The sequence below is a fragment of the Arctopsyche grandis genome, chromosome 9 (genome assembly GCF_051622035.1).
Source record: "Arctopsyche grandis isolate Sample6627 chromosome 9, ASM5162203v2, whole genome shotgun sequence".
Classification (NCBI taxonomy): domain Eukaryota; kingdom Metazoa; phylum Arthropoda; class Insecta; order Trichoptera; family Hydropsychidae; genus Arctopsyche; species Arctopsyche grandis.
In genome coordinates, this window is record NC_135363.1 from 21,051,382 (window position 1) to 21,077,548 (window position 26,167).

General features: G+C 34.3%; 4 non-coding genes across 4 annotated transcripts; 2 read left to right on the forward strand and 2 right to left on the reverse strand.

The window, feature by feature from the left end:
* The first annotated feature begins 9,675 nt into the window (after nt 1–9,675).
* Nucleotides 9,676–9,747, forward strand: TRNAP-AGG (transfer RNA proline (anticodon AGG)). The gene has a single exon. It is a non-coding gene; the product is annotated as a tRNA-Pro (tRNA).
* A 916-nt stretch (nt 9,748–10,663) lies between these two features.
* On the reverse strand, nt 10,664–10,745 carry TRNAS-AGA (transfer RNA serine (anticodon AGA)). The gene has a single exon. It is a non-coding gene; the product is annotated as a tRNA-Ser (tRNA).
* Nucleotides 10,746–11,247: 502 nt separating this feature from the next.
* TRNAS-CGA (transfer RNA serine (anticodon CGA)) lies at nt 11,248–11,329 on the reverse strand. Its single transcript has one exon. It is a non-coding gene; the product is annotated as a tRNA-Ser (tRNA).
* Nucleotides 11,330–12,981: 1,652 nt separating this feature from the next.
* On the forward strand, nt 12,982–13,063 carry TRNAS-AGA (transfer RNA serine (anticodon AGA)). The gene has a single exon. It is a non-coding gene; the product is annotated as a tRNA-Ser (tRNA).
* The last annotated feature ends 13,104 nt before the right edge of the window (nt 13,064–26,167 follow it).

Below are 26,167 nucleotides of genomic sequence, written 5' to 3' on the forward strand. Positions count from 1 at the left end.
GGGGAGGCGCCAAAACTTTTTAATAAAAAATAATTTTCATATCATAATATCAACAAATAAATAAAACTTCATATCGTAGCTTAACAGTAAAAATTCAATGTATGAATGTTGATTTTTATTTTTCTTTCATTTATATATATATATATATATATATATATATATATATATATATATATATATATATATATATATATATATATATATATATATATATATATATATATATATATATACATTTAATTCCTATAAAAAATTATCCGGAGAGGAAGATTTTAAAAATTGCGCATTTGCAAACGCTCTGTTTTAGCTAAAGATGCCCATTTAATTGCATATGTTCGATATGTCGCGGATAATAATATATTAAAAGATATATTATTTTGCAAACCTATTCTTGGGAAGAGCACATCCATTGAAATTTTTAATATAATAGACAGTTTTTTTTTTGAAGAAAACGACATAAAGTGGAATAATTGCGTTGGACTGTGTACCGACGGAACTCACTCAATGTCCACAAAGCAGGTCTTCAAGCATTGGTCAAAAAGAATGCACCACATGCTATCTGGATGCACTGTATGCTTCACAGAGCAGCTCTAGTGTCAAAAAATATGAGCGAGGAACTGAACAGCATTTTTACAAAAGTTATAAAAATTATAAACTACATTAAGAACAGTCCTTTGAGAGCAATGTCCTATGGAAGCTAATTATACCTCACTTTTGTATTATTGTGAAGTTCGCTGGCTATCCCGTGCAAAATTGATTCAAAGGGTGTTTGAACTCAAAGAAGAAATAGCAACCTTTCTCGAAGAAAACCAACACGAAGAGGCACATTTGTGGACGAACGATAATTTTATTGTAAAACTTGCCTATTTGGTTGAAATTTTTGGAAAATTGCGCGGTTTAAATAAATCAATGCAGGGATCACAAATACATCCACTTGTTCAAAAAGACAAAGTAAAAGCTTTCATTAAAAAGTTGAAGTTATGGAAATCAAATTTACAAAAGAATGAGTTGGATATGTTTTCACTGTCCAAAGATTTCTGGGCCACAGCCAATATTGAAGCAAGTAAAAATCTTTTTATCGACCACTTGGATGGTTTAGTGCTGCATTTTTCCAATTATTTCAAAGACCTTGATTTCTCAAAGTTTTTGTGGATACAGAATCCATTTAACTACAATGAAGAAGTAGAATTCGAGCTGACAACCACCGAAAAAGAAAAATTGATAGAATTATCATGCGATAGCTCACTAAAACAAAAGTTTCAAAATGAAACCATAATTAAATTTTGGAAGGTCTTAGTGGAGAGTATGAATCTTTGTATTGCAAAGCAATGTAAGTACTTCTACCGTTTGTAACGTCTTATTTATGCGAAACGGGCTTTTCGGCACTAGCTGCAATGAAAACCAAATATCAAGCCAGTTTAATAGTCGAAAAGGAGTTACGAGTGGCACTCTCCATATTGCCCCCAAGATTTGATAAACAACAACATCCTTCGCATTAAATTTTGATGTGTTAGATGTAGTTTAATTAGTAATTTAATATAAAAATAAATATACGCGTTCGTATAAATTTATGTTATAGTTGCCATAATTGTCAAGCATTGATACGGGATATTTAAGTGCTACATAAATAAAATATGGAAAAGTAGGTAGGTAAAAGTTTATTTTAAAAAATTAGTCTTTTTTAGACCAATCGTATTTTAACGATGATTTAACTTTTTTAATTAAATCGTTTTCCTCTTTTACATGATGATAAAATTGGGCGCAAGTCATTTTAAAATTATACTGGCAAACCAAAATTGCCTCAACTGTCTCAACTGCCAGCTTATTTCTTTCGTCCAACCATTGTGTTGACATCAGGGAAAATATTCTCTCCGCATTGGCATTGTGGACTGGAATGGCAAATATATACTCACATAGTTTTATTAAACATGACCTGTTCAATATGCTTGGTATCTCTAAAAAACTTCAGCCATTTCTCTTCCATACTCAATTTCAGCGTTGTCTCCCACTTTTCGTTGGTATTATTTTTATTTAAATAATCTTTTAAATATACGAACTGGTTGAATAGAAGCTCATTGTTTCCAACATCGATGTTCCTTACTATCGTTCTATTTCCCCCCATTCAGGAACTTGCTCGAGAGTCATCCAATCGAAAGCATTAAATTTTTTGAATGATTGGGACCACTTATCAATGCAGTGTTAAACAAATCGACAGTCTGTTTTTGGAGAAAAGTTTATGGAGAAAACGGGACAAATTGTAATACGGGACCGAGTAGTGAAATACGGGACATGTCCCGTATATACGGGACGTATGGCAACCATAGTTAAAACCTAGCAAAACCTTTTTATTATTCTGTCTATTGTAGTGTTCAGTATTTTTTTTAAATAAAGGTTTATTATTTAAAACGTGTCTATATTATTATATCTATTAAAAAATAATAGGTAGGGAGGCGCGAAAAAAAAATTTTTTTTTAGGGAGGCGCAGTAGCATAAAGTTTGGAAACCGCTGATGTATTGTATAGATATTCATCAAATAATTTATCTCACTAGTGTAAACTCTAATTATTGGTTTCATTATTTGATAGCAATTCATCGAATTATTTCATCGTGTAAAGCTCAAAAGAAAAAAGAACCTTATTTTATTATCAAAATACAAAAAATTGTATATAAAAGTAATCACTGATCTTGATTATTTGACCTGCCAGAAATTATGCTCTATAAATATCATCCAAATTGCATATGACGTCATATACCATGTCCAATTCGAACCCACCCCAAACATGTTACAATATCATCAGGCTTTAAGAGACGCCGGAAGGTTAATACCCACTATTCTAGTAGATAACATGCTTTACACCCCTACACGTGTTTTTGCAGCAACTGTCGGGTAGTCGAGCGCGATCACATTAAGCGGCAGTATATGAAGCGCCTTTGTACAGTCGGCAGTTATGTCTGATGCACTCGCCGACTGAGATGGTTTACGACCACCTTTTCACAGCATAAATAGCCTTCCAAAGCGTATAAAAATGCTAAACAGCACGGCAGTTTATTCTACGACAATAGGCTCTAAAGTCTGCACTCGTAAATAAGCGTTAGCGCGTTTTGCCGAACGACCGCAGTAATGGCAGATAGTGCTTTAGTTTCAAGCTCGATCCAACAATTATATACATCTTGATGTCGGTTCGACGTTTGGCCTTCGAACTTGAGACTTGGTCGTCGGCTTGCGGTCCACCGAGTTTACTTCAAAATTGGTCGGAACTCAGATCTCGATGTGTACCAAAACGCCTCTATACAAATGTAATGTATAGACTTATGGTCGATCGAGATAGAAATAGATGAAGAAGGGAAGAGAAGAAAAAATTATGTGCAAGAGAGCAAAGCGTGCTTGTCGCCGACAGGAGCTTTTCTTACGATCGGAAAACGTGAGCTGAAAAAGCTTCTTTGTTTTATCGACAAAACGACAAGAAAACCACAACCATTATTTCCCCCTCCTTTTTGTCTATGAGACTTATCGTTGTGCTAATTTTCATAAGACAAATGTTTTAGACGGCTCGTTTCCACACGAATGCTTGTAAAATTATACGTATATCGTACTTAGAAGATAAATTTCCAATCACTGCCAAACTTTCCAAAATTTGTGACCTAATATACGTAGCTAACTTATCAATTAGTGTATATTACAGTAAGCTTTCACTGGAAAATTGTAAAATATTTAGGAGTAACGTTTGATAAAATAATGAGATGGGCACCTCACATTGAGGGAGCGAAATGCAAGGCGATGCGGGGTATACCCTCATCGGGTCTATCTCACGAGCCCGAATGTGAAACGCCCGAAAACGCAAATATCGGAAGGCAAAGATCGAAAATCGAAAGATCTTAAGTCGAAAGATCAAAAAAAAGGGTGCATGGTAAACGGTACATACTCACTTAATTTTCGCGAGCAGAATACAACAGGAACAAGAGGAACAGGCTTTTCCTCCCGTATTAATGTGCGCGCGCAGAATACGGGAGGAAAAGCCTGTTCCTCTTGTTCCTGTTGTATCCTGCTCGCGCAAATTAAGTGAGTATGTACGTGAGTATGTACCATTTACCATGCACCCTTTTTTATCTTTCGACTTAAGATCTTTCAATTTTCGATCTTTGCTTTCCGATATTTGCGTTTTCCGGCGTTTCACATTCGGGCCCGTCACGGAGACCGACCCTCATCATACCCAATATTTAATCGCCATAGTTCTTTATCAACTCAAAATAAAATAAAATTATATCGCGCGCTCATATTACCATTATTAACCTAAGCTTCACCTGTATGGAATAACGCCTCGAATATTAACCTTTCCAAGCTCCAAGTAATACAAAATAAATTCCTAATAATAATTTATAATACACCCATATATATATATATATATATATATATATATATATATATATATATATATATATATATATATATATATATATATATATATATATATATATATATATATATATATATATATATATATACTAACTTGAAAAAACTGCATGCCATATACAATATTCCATTTGTTACAGACATTACTAACAAACTAACCAGTAGATTCTATGACAGAATCACTAATAACCATACTAACACACTTGTGAAGAGTCTCGGTGATTACAATAAAATGTCTGTACCCTTCAGGTATAAACACAGATTACCTAAACAAAATCTGATTTAGGTCATCGACTTAAGACATTCTTTAATTTTATTATGTATTAGATGTATTATGAACATTTATAAGAATTGTAAATAGGTTTTTGACCTCTTTTTCCTATAATGCTGTACATTAAAATTAGAATAATATAATACTATGATTACTAACAAAATTAAATTAAAATTGTAAATTAGAGAATGATCAGTAGATCAATAGCTATTAAAATAGATATAAAATGTACTGTGAACATAATTTAGTAGCAATAAAAAGTATTTAAAAATCAAAATCGAATCACTGGAAAAATGAGATTAGATTAATATTCTAATAAATACATAAAGACTCCAAAAGTGAATTTGATACTAGACAATATGCTATTTGGTATGTATTTTCAGAGTTTGATCATTATAACTGATCTTATTCTTAGAAAAATGCAATGTACTGAATTCACTGAATCGCCTATAATAGAAAATTTAACAATAGAAAAATCATGATATTTTGATTATTTATTGTCGAAAATCAAAGAATTCGACTGAATTACAACTATGGTATGTATCTAATACCCAATTAGGTGTACTTATTAAAAATCGGAAAAAATGGGCCGCAAACGACAAGAACACACCTCCAACGTAAATCAAGGTAAACGTCAAAAAAAATAGCACCAGAGATGGATCGTCCTATAAACAATTTTCGTTTTGTCCGCAATTTAAATGGAAATATTTCAAGTTATAACGAGCACGCCTGCGTTGAGGGGTCGAGTGCTTTTTATACGAACGCTTGACGTATCCGCTGAAAGAGGTGAAATAAGAGAGGATGTCCCTGACAGGTGTTCTCTCATTACCGGATGAAAAGGAGAACGTCGCACTCACCTGTATGTGTGTACAGTTGTAGAAGTGTCCTAAGATGTCCCCGACGGCGATCCGCCTTGTCGAAGGGAAACCAGAACGTGATGATTTCCTGAAAATGAATTGAAAAAAAACACAATTTAAAAAATATTCAACCATTTTGTAAAAAAATAATATAAAAAAATAATTTTAAATTATAAAATTTAAAAAACTTAAGTAGGAATTGGCAAAAATAATGACAGTAGACGTAATAAATTCCTCAATTGTAATATTAAAAAAAAAAACAGAACTGGGACATGCCGGGTCTACAATACTTCCGACATTCTGAAATGAGACGCAATTTGCAATTAATTCGTACCGATCCATTCTAGTTCACTTTTGACCAGTTGATTATTTTTAAACAAGTCTTGATGAATGCAAATTAATTTGGACGAAATATAGCAGAAGACCATTCTCTGAATTGTGTGATAGATGCATTGCGGCAATTCGCAATTATTGATGACACTGGAAAAAATTAAGGAGGTCGCAACTTCGTCACCCGTCTCAAATTCCACAATTCAAAATACAGAAAAAATATATTGAGACGTATACGAGTGCACTTTTTCCTTTAAGTGTCTGCCCATGAAACTAATGCATACATGTATACATACATAATACTCTCCAGGTCGAGAAAATGAGAGCACGTGTTCCCACCGCGGACGAGAATAGACGCGGTCTAAAAGATCAACGGACGCAAATATTCCAAATAGAACTTATAAAGTCGAAGAACAACAACAGTCGGATCTCATTTGACTGATATCCGCTTATACCCACTCCCGACCACTGAAAACCATTAATAATTCAAGGCTGAAACTTTGCTCCAAAAACAACAAAGTTTATTTTCAAATCATCGCACCTTTCATTCTCCCTTGTAATTTTGTAGATTAATTCTTATAAATAACTACTGCTAATTATGGTCGAAACTGACATTGAGTGATTGAGTTTATTTAAAACAATACCCATATTCCAGTATTCATCGATTTTGTCTTTGCTTTCAAACGCCAAATTGACAAACTCCACAAAACTAAAACGAGGGAAATCAATTACTTTTGAAACATGATGAAGAATAAAAAATATTAGGTTATAAAATTTATAATTTCTATTACATGTGAAAACATTTCAGTTCGATTCAGTTAGCGGTTTGGGAGATAATTGAATTCAAAAACTTAATAAGTGAAAGTAAGAAGAGGTTAGTAAAAAAAAGGGGGCACCTGCATATAAGGGGAGGTACCATTTCCGGTCAACTTAAAAATTTAAAAAAAAATTATATCGTGTCCATAAGAATTTCAGTAACCAATACTAAGTTTTAGTTCGATAGTTCAAAAAATCCTCAAAATACACAGACACACACATTTTTTCTAAATCATGAAAACGTGATCAATGATCGATTTCAAATCAGTCAAAATCTCGATTTCTAATTTTCGCATGATCACAAAACTTCATCTATTGTTACTACGTACATAAATAAAGTAAACATGGTGGTAAATATAATATATTATAGAATAAGTATACGAAATTAAAAATTAATTATTTCATTTCAGCTCTCAAGAAATTATTTCAAGAGATTTCATTGAATCTTCAGAATGAGTCATCTTCGTCATTCACAGCCATTCGCCATCACTGCTGGATAAAGGCCTCTTCAACATGCTTCCATTTGTCTCTGTTTTGGGCTACTCTGATCCATCTCATCCCACATTTTTTCCCACATCATCCCATATTCACATACGTGACTCGCCCATTGTTATTTATATCATACTAGTGGTTTTAAAATACTCAAATACTCACAAATCGCGTGAGATAAAATGTGCCGTCGTGAGATAAAAACACCACAGCTTCCATATAATTTACTGCTGGATAAAACCATACAAATGCACTCTGCTTTTTCACAAAACTAGACGTACTATTTTAAATTCGAAACACTTTACTACACTCAGAGACATATTTCCTTAGATCCTAGTGCAGCGTGTTCATTCGTATTATTTTTCATTTTTGAAAAAAAATCGTGACGAATAGACGTCGATCAGTTAGTGGACACTGATTAATTTGGTCCAATTTTAGTCCAGTGGACTGATCGATGGCAGACGTGTCGTACGTTGTTGTGTTTTGGTGGTCGTTGAACCGACCCGCGCACCCTGGGGCCGCGCACGCCGCTGCTTAACCCCTGTCAATCAACCGAAAAACGTCCGTGTCGGTACAAGGCGAAAAAAAACAGCATGTGCGAAACGGCTGGAATATTGAGAGCAACTTTATAAAATTGGCAAAGATTTTCTAAATTTAGAAACTATACAAAACAGCATAGTAAACATATGGCATTAAAAAATCTTCTTAATAATGTTACGGAAAACGTGGGTAAGAAATATGACAAGGGTGGGTAGTGGATAGAGTGAAGAAATTGAAATGGCAATGGGTGGGCCACGTGGCTAAAAGAATGGACGAAAGGTGAACAAAATAAGTGCTGGAATGGTAACCGAGAGAGTGCAAAAACGTAAAAGGAAGACCGCAGGGAAGATGGGTAGACAAAATTAGGAAAATGTACGGGGTGAGATGGATGAGACTTGCGCAAAACAGAGACCAATGGAAGCGGATGGTGATTGGCTGAATGGAAGTTTCATCCAAAAGTGGATGGTGAATGGCTGTAGATGATGAAGATGATGATGATTACATTACGAAGAAGGGGTCAACGATGAAAATTAAGAGTCACCTACAAACGAATTTTAAGATATTTTACTCACGTCAATCGTCTCAAAAATATCATTCACTATGTTGCTATACAAGTTTATATACATACATACATATATACAAATGTATATGTATGTAACTATAAAGTTTTGCAGTTCAATAATGACAAATTAAGAAAATTAACGTTGAATCAAAATCTTATATACAGAGACTAAAGACCGTTATGTGCGTGTGTAATTCGATTCTGATTGGCTTTCGTCAAACTTAATTTTTTTTAATTCAAATAAATTTAATAAAAAAAAAATGAATGTTTACAATTAATGTTTAAAACAGTTTACATTACAAATACCGAGCGAAGCCGGGTATAACCACCAGTAATCAATAAGTTTACTCCAAATGATAACCCTTTAACTCGAACGGTAACAATGACGAAATGTAGGGCTATATACTAGGATAACTCTAGATCTACCTATAGATATAAGATCTCAAACACACAATTTAAATTTAATACTATTTTGAAGACATGTGCTCCTCATGCCAGAGAAATGTTATAATAAATGTATCTGCCTCATGCTCAAACTGACTAATTAAATCAAAATAGAATGGAATAGAATATTTAAAAATAAAAGAAGTATACATTACATATGTGTGTATATTATTTGTGTGTATCTATAAATGTTGCAAAAGTTTATTGTGTTCAAGGTAAGTCACTCTTCTATGTATTTATAAAGTCTTCATTCAATCAAATTACCAACTATGATATTATACCATTTCAAAATCAAAATGTGACCAAACAAATTTATACCATTTCAAAATCTTTTAAAGTATTTATAATATATTCTGAAAAATTACAAAGTACATATGTACATATGTAGATAGAAGATGATACTTAGTTTAAAAAAGTATAAATCAAACCAATGTTAAAAAAAAAGGATTATTTTTGGCAACAGTAAATAACATAATATCATTTTTTTCTGGGCCGTGGAGTCGTAGCATTTCAAGTGGATTCGTAGTCGATCTTACTAAAATCGTTCAAATCAGAACCGGAGCTGGAGTTGGAGTCGGAGTCGGAGTTGGTAAATTTTGAAGCGACTCCACAGCCCTAATTCTAACCACAAAAAATTCATTCAATGATTTTATCCTAAATAAAAAAATAAAGTAATAAAACCAATGAAGAAATACCCTCAAACAAAATAATAGATAGAAATTTCAATCACATCAAAATTTTGAAACATGCATTCCAAAATTCTTTTTACAAATTTATTTATTTGCACAACGTTGACTTTTTTATCACGACTCACTTACGAATCGTCTGTTATCGTAAATTTTAATGTCATTATCATCGTTAAGTGTTATCATAAAGAACGCTCAATGTCAATGATAATGAATTTGCAATTTGAACATTTTGATTTATATTCCTTAATTCATCACCATATCGACATGGCTCGTTGGTCTAGGGGTATGATTTTCGCTTAGGGTGCGAGAGGTCCCGGGTTCAAATCCCGGACGAGCCCAAGTCCCTTTTTTTAATTTTTTATAACATTTTATCCACTCCAACTATGAAATCAATTAAATTTGAATTATAAAAAGTCACCACGCTATTATATAATCCAATTGCAACTTCAAAATATTCAGTCCATACGACTATATATAAAATTAAATAATTTCACATTAAATAATGTCCAAAACTGGAATAACCTGATTTCTTACTTAGTACAAAACGAAAAGCAACATATTATGTATATTTACCTAATATTACAAAAAATAATAATAAAATTAATCAAAAATATTCCCATAACTGAAGAATGTTCGAACTCTTTTGATAGTCGAAATATTGCGAAGAATTGTACGCACAGCGAAACTTCCAGGTATTTTTATAATATGCGCACAAAAGCAGCCGACACACGCACAAATCCATGTACCTACATATACTTTTTTTTTGTATTTTTAGCACACAAAGAATGCAATACGAGCGGTGAATATTTTACATACACTTTTTTTCTATTCAATTACTGCACATCCGTCTCTCCTTTGTAAAAAGTTTGCTTTGAACAATACATTGCGTGCTTTGATCATATAACACGCATATAAACATACGCACGATTTTAATAAAAGTATCATACGATGCTAATAAAGCATCCATAAAAGTAATATTAAAAATTTAAAGCAAACCGAAAATAAATTAATATTTTCTATATCACATTAAATAAAGATTGTATATGAGCATAATATTTATACGAAATTTAACTTTAAAGCATACTAAAGGCATTTCAACTTCAAAATTCATAAAATTCGCTCACCCTCTATAGGCGAAAAAACAAACTACAAAATTTAATACATGCTTTACACGATAAATTTTTTGTTTGCCTAATTTAAAGCTTCATAGCAGAATCTTTACCGTAGAAGAATTAATCAACAAAAATACAAATTCGCAGTCGGTAGGATTCGAACCTACGCTCCCAGAGGGAATCTGATTTCTAGTCAGACGCCTTAACCGCTCGGCCACGACTGCTCATACCAGAGGCTCTCAAACAGTTCATGTCGTCGTCGAATTCGAGTGAAAGTGACCCAGTTATGTCGAACGAGTCATTGCCAAACACGTTCACAGCTGATCCAACACATGATAGTCCTCGGAAGACGAAATTATAACGACACCGGCAAAAAATCGCTGTGTGCAAATCAAAATAGAAACGTGAATCAGCAATGAATGTCACACCTTCTCCCGATCTAAATTTGAAACAAAGCACACTCTAGCGACGATTTTGCAAACTACTGGTCAGAGATTAGATTAGATTAGAGATGCTTTTATTTCACATAATATAATATTCGGATCTATATATAAAAATTATCAAACAAGGAAATCGTTGAATTTTTTTTTTATTTTATCGATATGAAACGAGTGCTATAAAAAATGTACTGGGTCACAACAAAATCATTTCACACGTTTTATATCGATGTTTCGAAATCGCGACAATTTTGATATCAATAAATCGATTATAATTTATTAAAAATTTCGCAGCCGGTAGGATTCGAACCTACGCTCCCATAGGGAATCTGATTTCGAGTCAGACGCCTTAACCACTCGGCCACGACTGCATATATAGTATTTTTCCTTTTACGTACTTTTAACCTAGCTGTCATGTATCATCTTCCAAACGTATAGAAATGATATTGAATTTAATTGCCTACACTATTATTCATTATTATCTTCTTTTCTGATACACATTTCAGAAAAAAGTCGTTTTTATTCCTTTTATTCTACACAAAATATCATCGCGATGAAATACATACATCCGCTTCAAATATCATACACACAAAATTTATTATTAAATTAGTGGTCTGCGTGCACATAATTATGCACTCGGTAAAATATCGCAATTCGGATCAACGGAATTAATTATTTATTAATAATTTAAAATTAAATTAATTTTTTTGAAAAAAAAATCTTTTGTTTTTGCTAGCCGATCATATGAAAGAAGTGATATGCAGCGTCTCTTTCCACGATATACGATTCCAAGTGAAGCATTTAAATGAACATTCACACGCACGTGGACACGCATTAGACAATTATTATATATGTACATAAAACAATGCTAATTATTTTTTTCGGCATGTTAATTTAATAAAAATAAAGTAATAATATGCAGGATTTACCTCCGATAAGGAATAATACCAGGATAAAAAAATTTAATTCGACCAATTGGATTATTTCATAAGGTACATACGTTGTATATACATATGTACATACATACTCCAATTTCAAATTGGACATGTACAAATTGACATGTAACCTAATTTATTGAATTATTGTATATATACATTTAAGAGCGTATATTAATAATGTTTATGTGTTTCATAAACAAATAAATCAATGCGATAAATTAGAGTAAAAAAGTATGAGACGGAGGAATCAATCAGTTTTGGCCACAAATCATCAAAGTACCAGCAATTCAATGATTTTATTTATAATGTAAATTAAAATCATGATTTTTCAAAAGAAATTATTAAATTTAAATTTATTCAATACAATACAATTGGAGACTCTAGTTACATACCGTAATATAATTAAAGAAAATAATAAAAAGGAGTCAGAGTCGGTTGATTTTTTACTCCGACTCCGACTCCGGTTGAAATGATTCGACTCCTCAGCATTTCTTTCAACAGTAGTACCTACTTAAAAGCTTAAAGATAATAATTCTAAAAATATATTGACTAAATGTGTGTGTATGTACATATAAGTGATGTAAATATCATAAGGGCATGGATGAATATTGTCAATGTCACGTCCCACAAATGCTTAGCACCGATAATTATAGCCGAAAGCATTTCGAGATCAGGAAATGTAGCTGTTAAGTTCGGATTATCCGTGCAATAATAACGACAGGGGAAATTTATGCGCATTATCTATCGTATTTACGAGTTGCGGTTGCACAAGCAACCGGCAATAGCTGTTATTTCCTTTGCTAATAGCCATAATAAATATTGACCATATTGTTCAAATTATTAATTTTACTACGCTGCATAGATAAGTACATAGGATACACAGAATCACCTGAGGAATTTATGTAGATACGTAACAAATTTCAACGCCTCGCCAATTAACACGATCTACATATAATATGTACATGAAAGATATTAAAAAACCTCCTTAAATTTTATTTCGAAACGTAACCAGCATTCTAAAACACTTGTTTAAATATTAAAATTGTCGACAGACAACTTCAACAGTTTGGGAACCACCTGTAGAAGCAGTCGTGGCCGAGCGGTTAAGGCGTCTGACTAGAAATCAGATTCCCTCTGGGAGCGTAGGTTCGAATCCTACCGACTGCGAATCCTTTTTTTTTGCTTTTTTATTTATGTATGTAAATTTTAAATAAAAATATAATTTGAAAATTAAAGATAAATTACATAAAAATGCCGGAATAATTGTTTTTTTACAAAACAATTAATTCAACCAATTATTCCCATTTACACAATACATATCTCAATTAAATTCGATGCAGCGATGACTGCAACACATGTAAATGCCTCATAACTAGAGGTCGGAATCTGAAGGGGCTGGAAACGTGCCGCCTATTGTTCAATTGTTGTAAATGCTTTGTAAAAAAGGTTCCGCAAACCTTTAACAATGCATTTACAATCTTTGAACAATAAACAGCCCCTTCAGATTCCGGGCTCTACTAATAACAATGTTCAATTTTAATTAATACCTAATAAATGAAAATAAATCTTCCATCGTATTCGTACATAAGTACGTACTTGACGTATACACATGTTCATATGTATGAACAAATTTTGATAAATTGGTCACGTTTTGTGTGCCCGAGTGCAATATTAAAATATTTCCTACTATGCAATAACGGTTCGTAGTCTCGTTCGCAATAAGTATGACAATTTCCAGAATACGCTAATTCTCTTTTCCGGCTCCGGCAGACGCAGAAAAACAATATTATTCTCCGTCTCACGTATAGTATTAAGATAAGGGGACCGATGGGGGGGGGGGGGATGAAACAGAAGAAAATGAGCAATAGTTGATGCTCCGTAGCGAACCCAACACACAGAGTAAGCCGTGGAACACCACCAACAACTGCGAACAATTGCTAAGAACTTCGTCCTGCATGCGGCACGCGGGCCGCAGATCGGTAACCTTCGGTGCATCTTATGCATTCGATTTACGAAAAGCTTTAGATTTTTCAAAAGAATTTCACTTCGACCAAAAACAAAATGGAGATTTGAAAAATTCGGTAAACCTATTCAAAATATCCATACAAAATTTCTAGGATTAAAACTAAATCATAAGAAACAGTTGTTCCAATACCTACAGGTATATGTAGATATAGTTCAATACCAAGCAATCAGGGCTGCGGACTCTGACTCCAACTTGAACAATTTAAGTAAGATGAAATTTACTTGCCAACATATAAAATTATTAGTAGTAAAAATAATAGCAATTTTCAAAATATAAAAAATTAAAGTAATTGACATGTAACCCAATTTATTGGATTATTGGTAATGGAATAGGTATAAATAAAAAGTAAGTACATTTATAGGATGTATATATTATATGTATGTATGTGTATGAATTTCATACACAAACAAACTAATTTAATAAAAAAAAATGAGAATAAGTAATAGACGAATATCGATTTTGGCCAGAGCACATCCAAAATATGTGCAATTTTTAAGGAAATTATTAAATTAAAATTATTAGTGGATTTACTTCAGTAAAATCAGAGACTAGTTGACCCATACCGTAATACTATTAATTAAAAATAGTAATAAAAAAGGAGTCGGAGTTTACGACTCCGACTTCAACTCCAAAGGCTTGGAACCAATGCTTTCAAGCTTTCAATAAAACTGTTTTCATATTAAACTGCTTCAAAAATCTGTTTATCAATGACAAATTTAATGTAATCCATAATTTTCAATCATAAGAATCGATTATATTAATTTTGATCCAAAGTACTAATTCGATTTTATATCATTTTACGATCAAAGCACATTTTGCACGAACTCAAAGGTGACATTTAAAATTTCTCGTTACAGAAATTTAATTACAAAAGCGAACCTAATCGCAATATAAAATCGAAAAAAGCCCACTTTGCATATCAAAGCGCAAGAGGTTCAACCATTGATGTATAATACACATGTGTATTATATATCTATGGGTTCAACCGACCAAAATTAAATTTTTAAAACCAAAAAAGTTACGAAGACAAAAACAACATTACATAGTTTTACACATCTCCAACGCACGTTCCAACACGATCTGATTCGTCAAAACTTCAATCCATATATTTTTTTTAATTATCTGGAATTTGCTAGTATTGGTTGGTATATTTTTTTATCAAATACATACACATACATATATTAATAATCTTGAACGAATAAATAAAAAATTCCATTCATTCTGCAATTCTTCACAATTATCATTTTGTTTCCTTACAATTTAGGAGGAAAATTTATGATCAATTTTTTTTTGTATAAGCTTTTGAATTAAATAATTGATAGTCAGTCCTTATTTATTAAGAAAAATCGTATTCCAATTTTCAATTATCCCTCCGTAATCTTTCATTATTTCACATTAATCCCTATTCTACCAACTATTCCGGTAATTCCTTTTTATATAGATCTTGCTGTTCTCTTAACAATATTCTCCTTATATTGATCCATTTTGCTGTCCCTTTTCTTGCTGTAAATGTCCACTTAGTATCACGTAGTATTACTATTAGCGATTGAAATACCGGTATACCAGTATACCTGTTTACCGGTAAATCGTCAAAATGTTGCCATCGGCAAATACCAATACATTTTAAAATTTACCGGAGAATATTATGTATATCGTAAATTAAGTACATATACATGCATTTAATCGCATAATACAAGATTAAAAATCGATGCAAATGGCGTATTGTGGACTAGGTTGTCTGGAATTTATTTATTCACTGGCAACACAGACCAACCAAATCGTAATAAAGGCGATCGGACGGTTGCTTGAATTGTAATGGAACCTTTCAAATGGTCCAAACTTTAAATAGATAAGTATGATTGGCTAAAAATAAAAAATAAAAAATTCAATTTATTTATTGTTACGAATTTACTTGAATGCATTTATATGACATTAGACACCTGAAATTTATTTTTAATTATTTAAGATTCAATATAAGTAAGAATGTTATGTCATGTACATTGTAATGCTATTTTTTTCTGTTTGTAACAAATAAAAAATAAAATACAAAAGGTTTTCTATCCCAGGGCACCGCTACGTTGTGCTGTAAGTTCTTGTATTACAATCTTCGAACGATCAAGAAAAGCTTTTGAGTGGTACCCTCTTAGTGTTGGGTGGTATTTGTATGCTCTCTACCATAAAACAGATCCTACGTAGGTATCTAGCTATTCATTAAAATATTAAAAAGAAATATTAATATTCCTATAAAAACACAATAAGTTATTTTCTATCAAAAAGCAATAACACATATGATATAATTAATTGTATATATCTATACATATATGTAAATGGATGTAATAAAAAAATTCGGATGTGACCAACCCATGACTTTATCTACAAATGTATTTGAGGAATATAAGAAGGCCACTAAACAAAATTTGATATTGAACCGTACAGACACATTCGCACATACCGGCAGCGTTGTAAAATACTAATAGCTATGACAGCATTTTCGAATTGAGCGCAAATATATGGAAACTTGCACAAGACAAAAGTTCCACTTCCGGTTGTTTGATTTTGTTCAATTTTTTCTTATTACTTAAAATCACTATCAGTATTTATACACAATAAATATCAAGTTAAATCATATCATAATTTAAAAGGTCAAAATAAAATAATGAAATATTGTTTTAAAAAAAATACTACTTCTGGATTACAAATTCTGACCAAAACCTTATCAGCTCTAAGTTAGTACATAAAGAATACAAATATAAATTTTCAGCTTGATACGTTCAGGGGTGTGGACAGAATGGTGACGACAACATTTTTCACCTTTTCTTAAATTTAGTGATTTTTTTATTTTCATCACATTGATACAAGAATAACACTTAATTTTTTTGTGAAGAGCACACATGTTAAAAGGACCGGAAAAAATAGTGGAAGAAAAATCAAACAAGAGTAAACTGCCACTTCCGGTTAAGGGATGCTTACCAAATTTTATACATAACTATGTAAGTATTAAGCTTAAACTTCTAGATATGAAATGTCAGTTCAATAAACCCAAAGGTTTCTGAGAAAAACATTCGATTCTCTAGAATACAAGTACTACTTCCGATTCAGGTAAAAATATAAGTTATAAAGATTATAATTCTTATTATGTACATGTAAAAAAATTTTGTCCAATTTAGTTAGCGGTTTGGGAGATAATTGAATTTAAAAACTTAAAAAAAGAGGACACCTATAAGGGAAGGTACCATTTCCGGTCAACTTAAAAATTTACGTCTTATCGATAAGAATTTCAGTAACTTTTCAATTTCAGTAAACAAGTTTCAATTCGATAGGACTAATGGTGTTCAAAAAATCCCCAAAATACACAGACATACACACACACATTTTTTCTAGATCATGAAAACGTGATCAGTGATCGATTCTGAGTTCGAATCAGTCAAAATCTCGAGTTCGAATTTTCGCATGATCACAAAACTTCATCTATGTAGTTCATCGCTCCCGTCGACAAAAGTGCATCAGACGCACATTGCAATGCATCCTTTGGGAAAACCGTCGTCAAAGAGAAATTCAACATACATACATACATACATACATATATACGCTCCCAGTGTGAACGAACATCAAAGCAATGGATTCTTACAAATGAAAACCGAGAAAGTTGTGAAATACGCGAACTGAATACTTTTCCCGGCTACGAATAATTTGTACGTGTATCCGCCAGTTGCGGCTTTTCAAATTCGAGATTCTGTTCCAATCCATAAATTTTCCACACGTGAGACACTGATTTAGACACTTTTCTACAGAATACAATCAAAACATCAGCAATTACATATATGTATATGTATATATGTACATCAATAAACTAATACATAATTGATCACGTATCAAAAGCAAGACAAGTTCTGATCTTGTTTTTAATGTACCGTCAGATATGCATATGACTATATCAAGACTAGTGAGCAGAAATTGAGACATATAGCACTCACAGAGCCAATTGCACGGAGACAAAAAGTTTACTCCTGTATCTCCGTGCGTGCATTGTGTCCTAATTTGGACGCAATTTTAAACGATACAAATATTATTAACAAAATTAAAGTTACTTTAGAATACATGCTGTCATGAAGTGGCTGGTATATTTCCTCATGAATAGGCGTATAATAGTTCTACGGTAAAATTCATTGTGTCGTATAGTTACATGGTCACATAGTCAAACCGAATAGCAGTCTGTCCGTACCTGTATATAAAACGCATACGGTTAATGAACTGACCGGACGGTCTCGCAAACGAACTTGCAGATCGGAAACCCGTCGATGTGGAAGCTTTTGTACAGAGAGATGTGAATGAGCCTCGTTGAGTGTTTTTGCTTGTACCGGGCTGGGGGGCTTGGGGGGTTGAATCTAGGGGTTCAGACGAGACCCACCTCCTCCAACCCCCCCCCCCCCAGAATCCCACCTCGTTCGCTGATTAATGCCGGTGGCCGTAGTCGCAGGTGGTGGCAGCTGGTGCACGGCCTAATAAAATTTATGGCCATCGCCGACAATCAATCACCATTGCGCTCCAGATGCCCGTAATGGAGTCACTCACTTAATCGGACAAATGACATCGACGCGAAACACCCCCAGCCAGCCACCCCGTTACCCGGATTACCGTGGATTTTTCTTCCAGCCCTTGTTCGCTGATGTCATTAATCGCCGATGGATTCGACGGAGATTTACTAAAAAATTCAAGGAGGGGGATCGATCCTGTGTGCTAAAGGGATCGCATTTTCTTTGTCGCATCTATAATTTGGCGTATATTCGGCTCGGTTCTACTAAACTTATTAGTATTGCTATACGCGCTTGATGTTGTGGCCAAATGCATTTTAGATGTAGGGGGATAGAGACAATTAGTACATACATTATAGAGAAGATTATATTCCACAACTCTCATCACTGGTGCTAAATAGAGACTGTACAGACTATGTTAAAATAAACCAAAATGATTTAACAATATATTCAAGTGTGTTACTAGTGTATGTATACTATTCTAAGTAAGCAATAACTGCTTCTACAGTATAGTTTATGTACATATATGTAATCACAATCAGATACTCTTCATGTACATATATGTTTTCAGGCCAGATTTCATTCGATTATAACATTTAGTATTCAAAAGCGTTAAATTAAATACAACACAACCATGTTTATTGGTTTTCTGGATTTTGAATATCTTTCGCTTTACATACATGATCACTTCTTAAATTTAAAAATGACAATTGAAGATTTCTAATTGTTTATTTAGTTATTTAAGTTTAAGTTTGGACCATTGTGGTATCACAGAAGTTCCTAATGTGCCACAATTCTACTCATACATCACATCAAATTATGAAAATAATTATGAGCGCAGGCTACCAGACAAATAGGTTAAAATAATCTCCGATGACCTACGCTCACTGAGGTGGAAAATATCACAATCAACCACAGCATCAACAATTTCGTCTTCTATTAAGAGCTATCCGTCTTCTTAATAGAAGACGGATAGCTCTTGAAATATGAGCCATCCGATAAAGGAATGTGCGGGCAGAGGTACAAACATCAAATGATGATATCTATCGCGACCATTATTATTAGAAATATAAAGTCCCAGCTGTTCCAGTAACGACGGGCATGACGTATTACCACGTAGTAGCTGGAGAACAAAAGAGTTAATGAGAAGTCTCTCTGAAGTTCAAGGGAATTGTGATTATGAAATAAAATTTCAGTTATATGTAACAATAGCATTGCCATAAAATATGTACATACACATACTAGTACATATGTAAATCTAAAAGGTGAAATCCAATGGTGAAACCGATCTAGAAAATGGGAAAAATGCAATTATTCTTGTTGACAGTGAAGGGAAGGAGGGATCGGTTCTTGCAAGAAGACGTATTGACGTCAAGCAGGGTGGGAGACAATTTGTCAATGCATCAAGAAGGTGCTTTAATACATCGCTGCAACAAGAGGACCGAAACTAAAAGACCCTCCTCCTTTTTCCAAATGAAAGAAAAAGCAAATAAATTCCGAAACTCCGTTAAAATGATCGAGTGTAATTAGGTAAGTTTCCGCGAACGAGAGCACGGCCGAAACTCATCTCAATCCAAACCTTTTAATCATTAATGGGTTCGTCAGGTAAAACGTGAAAGTTTTTTCCTTTCCTTTCGTATACGAACAAAAAACAAAGTACCTGGGCATATCCCGAAGAACTGCCATCGATGGTGATTTCCCGGAAAAGTGCGTAAAGTGACCGGACAGTGTCCGAAAAAGTTAAAGACAAACTTCTTATCTATTTAATTTGTTCGATGATAATGAAACAAATTCATTAAGTACTTTCCTATCCGCAATATATTATAGATACATTTAAACGTATTTATATTATATACATACATACACGTGTGTGTATATATGTATGTACATACATACATACATATACTGCGCAGACAAATCATCATACGAAAATAATAAATAGGAAGTATCATTTGAAACAAATATTTTATTTGACTTTCATAGATAAAAAACGCCTTTTGATTCAAATTTATACACATGAGGTGAAACATCATCCTCTACAAACTTGCATATTATATATGGATGTACATCACGCAGAAAACACTACCTATGTATATTCTATAACAACGTCAACTATATTACATTTTCCACACATTGAAACTATCACCCGCAAATTCGCAAGCACAAAGCGACGCATAAACTTAGCCTTTTAACGACGAGCTGGGAAGGGTGTGGTCCACCGCAAACATTTCGACAATATCAATTACCCCAATGAACGTTTCGACTTTGTTCATTACTTCGTGTAGCGAGAGCGAAACGCTAATAGGAAAGTTTTAATTGCCACCGGGCGACATTCGCCACCGTCCAAAAATGTTGAAAACCGTAGCATTCGAGCCGCGAAAGGGTAATATCGACACTGTTGATGTATGTAAGTATATTTGTATATAGACGGGTATATACATACATATGTACATATGTATATAAAGTAGCAATTACGACGCTTGCCGTGGGGCGTCAGAGTTTGGCGCATCGACGCCTCCGTCTCTAATTAGCCGAACATGGCTCGTTTAGCGCTCTCTGGCCCGCGGCGTTTCACTCATAATACGCTCGTCTGATGATCATCTCACGGTGCAAACATTCACGTCCGTACATATACGAGGAAAAATCTAATACTGAATCTATCGAAATTTGGTCTGTACTTTCCGGTGAAAAAAGCTCGGACGTGATGCTTTTTAACGTTACATAATTCATTGCTTTCAAATACAATTGAAATATAATACTTTTAAATGACAACTGATGGGTCACGGGTTCGAGCCGTGGTAAAATCGTAATTACGAATATTATTATTGAGAGGTTTTTTCCTGTTTTCACGGTAAGCTTCTCGGACATGCATGCAAAAAATCCTGAAAGTTTCATCGTAATCGGTTGAGTGGTTTGGGAGCCTATACGAGACAGACAGACAAATAGACATTCAATTTTATATACATATATACATACATATGTGACTCCAGGTCGATCGTTTCCTATCAGAGTTTGCCAATTCTGACTTCCTCGCCAAATCAACCGCTCACCCTCAATTTGAATATAATATGATATTAAATTTATAATAATGTTGTAAATTTACATAAAGTACAAATGTACAAATTTGGCCATAGGTGTCACTTTGGGATAACTTCTAATATTTTAGTATTAATATTTATTCAATCAATCATGCACACTCGTCTAACAGATTGCTCCAAAGCGACGAGTGTGCTATACAGATTAGGAATTGTTTATTAATAATTTAATCAACCCATTTGTTAAACACGACATCTATGGTCAAATGATTAACTGCCACGTAGACATCTATGGACAAATTTTTGCAGCACTTTGTAATCAGCGAAAATTAAGATGCTGAATAAATCGATTTTTTGCGAAAGGGATGGGACAAGGTTGCCAATTTGTTGGAAAAGTTTCGATGAAATCATATAAATTGGCAAACTCTGATAGGAAACGATCGACCTTGGAATCACATATCCAAGGTCTGGCCAGCAGCATACAGGATAGAACCCGTGACCACACAGTTGAAAGCATTACATGCTAACCATTGATCTATGCTGCTGATTTACAGTGAAATCATAATAAATATTTTATAAAAAAATGTATGCTTCTTGTTTTGGCTAGGTAAGTCGGATTAAAGCAATTAAAAAATTGTTTCGGGACAGAAGTGGATAATTTTTCTGTTTAGACATTAATAGTTCAAATATTTAAAAAAATATATGATTAACTTAAAAAAATCATATTCAGATTATGTAGTCCGTCACCTGTCAAATTTCACAATTATATCTGACTAAGTCGTTCAGATCATTCTACATACATATGTACATATTTATGTACATAATATCACTCGTCTCTCGACGCTCCGTGAGAACGGACGTGCCGAAGACGTACTCTCTGTGCGAGCGCTCATAATACAGCGATACGCCATACCGTCAAAAAACCCACACCTTTTAACATACACAACAAACACCCCCCACAAAACGAACACCAAAAGAACACATGTTGGCACCATGCGAGGATCCAACCTGAAAAAGCGACTTAAGAAGACACTGATAACTACAACCGAAGCTCCTCAACCAGGCTGCTCTCAGACCGCTCAGATGGAGACCGAGTGGCAGTTTCCAAAACATACGGCAAAGAACGTGAAAGATGTTGCTCCTGAATTTAAAATTCAGGAGAAAAACAAATTTGAAGGGCTCTTGGAAGTTTCCGATGTCCCCAGAAGCGGTGGAAGAATCCCGCCCATCATCATGACAGCTACTGGCACTCACGGCAGCATGATCGAGTCGATCAAGAAGTTTATAAAAGACTTCACAATGACTTACATTGGTCAAAATAATGTCAAGATACAATGTAAAAGTCTTGAAGACTTTAAAAAACTTCGGGATGGATTGACACCAGACCGACAATTCCATACCTTTTCCAGGAAGGAGGAAAAGGAAATAAAAAGTGTCGTACGTGGCTTGCCGAAATTGCCGGAAGCTGATATTAAAGATGACATCATCAGACAGGGATTCCCTGTAACCAAAGTCATACAGATGAAGACGAAGGAGCCTAGGAGCAACGCCACCGAGCTATACTTGGTGTTCTTCGAGCCATCGGTATCGGCAAAGAAGATTAAAGAAATCCGGTACATCTGTTACACAAAGGTCAGTGTCGTTAAATATACTAGTAAATCACAAAATATTACTCAATGTTTCAGATGCCAAGAATATGGACACGCTGCGAAAAACTGCAATCGGCAGGCCAAGTGCGTCAAATGTGCCGGCACTCACCTCACCGCACAATGCAATCAAGGAATAGTTACCCCTGCTGTCTGCTCAGGCTGTTCAGGATCTCACCCCGCTAACTTCAAAGACTGTCTAAAAAGACAGAGCTATCTGAAAATGCTGGAATCGAGGAAGAATCGAGCATCAATTGTCAAAGCCAACCCTTGGAAACTCCCAGTGGTGCAGCCACAAAATATCCCGGTCGTTAACGATCATAACTTCCCAAAGCTACCGACCATTAAAACTCCTTCACCAAATATCCCTAAAAAACCCCACCAACCAACCAATCCCAACATTCAACCAACAACAGACCTAACTTCCATGGCGTCTATGACGAAGATGTTGAAGATCCTCCAGGAGATTCGTGCCAAGGCCAGCGGTTGCACCGACAAACTAGAGCTGGCACTCATGCTCGTCGAATATCTCGATGTCTTTGATTAACGGGAGGCGCCTGAACATTCTAGCTTGGAATGCTCGTGGACTTAAGAATAAGATTGACGAACTAGAGTCGGCGATCGGTGAGTACTGTGTTGACATAGTTTTAATCTCCGAGACCTTCTTAAAACCTCATATCCGTATTAACCTACCTAACTTTAACTGCTATCGCGAAGACCGAGAACATCATGGAGGGGGAGTTGCCATTTTTATAAAATCGTCAATTAAACATTGTCGCGTAATAACTCCGCCACTAAAAAATTTAGAACTAACCGCCATCGAACTAACAATTAACAACACCCGTCACATAGTAGCATCCGCTTACAATCCTCCCCAAAAACGATTATTGGCATCCGATCTTAACAAAATATTTAACATTGGTAGTTCGGTAGTGGTAGCTGGTGACTTTAATGCTAAACATCCATTATGGAGTTGCGTAAACACTGACCAACAAGGCACAACTCTTTTTAAATACATTCAAATAACAGATACAATCTTGCTTCATCCGGATACATACACACACTATCCTACAAATAACTCACAACCATCCACACTAGATCTTGTCCTCGTCAAGAACTTCCCAAAAATATCGACACCAAATGCCCTTCAAACCCTGTCGTCTGATCATCTCCCGATAATCTTCTCAATCGACGGGAAACCCGAGGAAATCATCAAGCATAGTTGGGATTACGGGAAAGCTAACTGGCGAGAGTTCAAGTCGTACATAAACGACCAAACTATTCTAACTTCTACCACACTCACAAACAAAACAGAAATCGACAGCTCCATAATACACCTGACGGAATCAATAGCTCGATCCAAACACCTTCACATACCTAAGACACAATATATTGAACACAAACTAGAGATAACTGACTTTGTTGCAAATCTAATTAAAAGTAAAAATAAACTCCGTAAAATTTGGCAAACATCAAAAAATCCAGCATTGAAAACATTAATTAATAAGCTCACATATCAAATTAAAATTAGAATCAAAGAAATCAAAAATGAAGCTTGGTCTAAAAAATTAGAAAAATTGAGCTCAGTTGATGGCTCTCTATGGAAATTAGCTAAAGCGATTCGCAGGACAAAAAACTCGATTCCTCCATTAGATGATGCAGGAATCTCAGTGACGCGTGATTGCGACAAAGCAGAACTATTATCAAAATCCTTCCAAAAACATCACACACTCACACAACATTACAATCACATACCAACGCATAATAAAGTCAACCGGTCCATTAAAATCATCACGAAAACTCCCACTAACAGTACTAAAAATATAAAATTGGTGCATCCGTGTGAAATCCAAAATATAATACGTAATTTAAAAAATAAAAAGGCACCTGGGCGAGATTCAATAGATAACATCACAATCAAACAACTTCCATTTAAAGCTTTAGTCTCACTATCTAAAATATTCAACGCATGTTTACTCACCGGGTATTTCCCAGAATACTGGAAAACAGCCAACGTAATTCCCATACTTAAGCCCGATAAAAGCTCAAAAAACCCGGCCAATTATCGACCCATTAGCTTACTTTGCACGCTTTCAAAAATTCTGGAAAAAATAATCTACACACGTTTACTTAAAGTCGTAAATAAGAAATTAATAAATGAACAATTTGGATTTCGCACTGGACATTCCACGACCCAACAACTAACAAGACTAACTGAACACGTGACGAAGAACTTTAATATGAAGAGAAGTACCGGAATGGTATGTCTCGACATAGAAAAGGCCTTCGACACGGTTTGGCACGATGGACTCATTCATAAGCTCCTTATTAACAAAATACCAAACTACCTAATTCTCATCATCAAATCGTACTTAACTCGTAGAAAGCTAGTGGTTAGCGTAAATAATGAATTATCGTCTCCAAAAATAATCGCAGCTGGCGTTCCGCAGGGGAGCTTGCTTGGCCCACTCTTGTTCTCCATATATATAAATGACATACCTATTCCAAAAAACTGTCACATAGCCCTATATGCAGATGATACAGCTTGCTTCACAAGTAGCAAAAAACCAGACACTATTCTTAAAAATCTTGAATTTGCAATTAAAACAATGACTGAACACTTCACTAAGTGGAAAATTCAAATTAATCAAACCAAAACAGACGCCATATTCTTTAGTGTTAGAAAACATAAGCCAAGTTCAGATCTGAAAATCCCCTCTGGAGAAAGTCTGAAATGGCAGTCAGTAATAAAATATTTAGGAGTAACGTTTGATAAAAGAATGAGATGGGCACCTCACATTGAGGCAGCGAAATGCAAGGCGATGCGGGGTATATCCTCAATATATCCAATATTTAATCGCCATAGTTCTTTATCAACGCTAAATAAAATAAAATTATATCGCGCGCTCATATTACCATTATTAACCTATGCTTCACCTGTATGGAATAACGCCTCGAATACTAACCTTTCCAAGCTCCAAGTAATACAAAATAAATCCCTTAAAATAATTTATAATACACCCATATATACT